The sequence below is a fragment of the Mustela nigripes genome, chromosome X, assembly GCF_022355385.1.
Source record: "Mustela nigripes isolate SB6536 chromosome X, MUSNIG.SB6536, whole genome shotgun sequence".
Taxonomy (NCBI): Eukaryota; Metazoa; Chordata; class Mammalia; order Carnivora; family Mustelidae; genus Mustela; species Mustela nigripes.
Window position 1 is genome coordinate 19,304,564 of NC_081575.1, and position 1,561 is coordinate 19,306,124.

Genomic DNA, 1,561 nt, shown 5'->3' on the forward strand with positions numbered 1-1,561 from the left:
GGAAAAAAAAGATTAGAAAGAAAAATCAACCAACCTTATCTATAATTTTAAAATGTACCCTGAGACAAGAATAAGGTAATATTTTCCATCAATTAATTAGAACAGTGATGGAGTTCATTTTTATTTTTTAATGATACTATTCTATGCTGGCCAGGTTGGATGAAATGGGCACATCCATCTAGGTTAGGAGCACTGAAAATTTGCACAGCTCTTCCAGAAAGCAAACTGGACACATAAGTATGGAGCCAAACATCATCCCCAGGCCCTTTGACCCAGTAATTCCCTTCTAGGAATCTATCCTAATGAAATCTTACTTTGGACAGTAGAAACTATATGTACATGAGCCATAACAAGAAAACATGTAAGGGGGGAAAGCTAGGCCAGCAACAAGACTAGTTATATAAATTATGGAATGACCACAGTCTGGAAAATTATGTAATCGTTAAAGTGAGGCTTACAAAGAGCTTTTAAACAACAAATACAAAATATAGAACTGTATTAATTATGATTACAACCATGTGAAGAAAAACATGCATAAAAATAAAAGACTGAAAGAAATGCACCCCAGTAAGAACAGCATCCGTATTACGTGGTGAGATTTTGTTTGCCTTTTACCTTTTTTCTATTTACCAAAAATTGTACAACTTGATTATATGATTTTTTTTTTCATGAACAAAACATCAGTTTGTACCAAAACAAACAAACATCATTTTGAGGCCATTTCTAGTGGGACTCCCTACTCCAGGTTTGGTGATCAGACCGAAGTTTGTCTTAGTCTATTGGCAAACTTGTTTTATATGTCCCTTCTCCATGGTTTCCACTATCTCAGACTGCTCCCAGGCTACCTAGGATCCCCCGGTGGGGATCTCCCTAAACCCCATAGAACATTCTTTCCTGCACATCCTGGCCTCCTCTACTCACTTGTTCTTTCATTCATTCATTTTTTAAAAATTTATATGAACTGCCCACTTTGTGCCAGGCACTAAAGATTCAACTATGAGCAAGATAATACAACTCTTTTCATAAAAGATCTAACAGTGCAGTGAAGGAGACACACAGGGTGGCAACAATTTACCAAACTTTGTGATAAGTCAGTGGCCAAGATATAAACAAAGTACTGTGAGAGCAGAAAGGAGGAGACATGTAAGTCTGCCTGGAGACAGGGATGGGGTGGTGGTGGGGAACGTCCAGAAAGAGATCAGCTTGTGCAAAGGCAGAGAGGTTTTACATTCTTAAAGCTGTCTAAAGGGGATGGAAGGAGAGAAATCTGCTTAGGCAGGGATGAGCTCAGGAATGGCCCTTAAGCCACGTTGTGGAGCTGGCCCTTCTCCTGAAGGCAGTAGGGAACTACTGCAGAGTTTTTACTGGGGAGTGACAGAGTCAGCGCTGCAGTTGGAAAAAGCACAGGGAGCAGTGAAAAGCCTGGTTTGGGTAGAGTCTGAAGTAGGTAGATCAGCCAAGACGCAAAGGGATGCTGATACAAGTCAGTGTCACTGGGTTGGGGCAGGGGATGGATTTTATGGGTAGAATTGAGGAACTTAGGGAAACCGTAATAAAAAGA

The 1,561-nt window shown here is 40.2% G+C and overlaps 1 protein-coding gene across 1 annotated transcript in view; it reads right to left on the reverse strand.

The window, feature by feature from the left end:
* ARHGAP36 (Rho GTPase activating protein 36) overlaps window positions 1–1,561 on the reverse strand; it is a 33,479-nt gene that overhangs the window by 8,041 nt on the left and 23,877 nt on the right. The gene's annotated exons all lie outside the window — the stretch shown is intronic.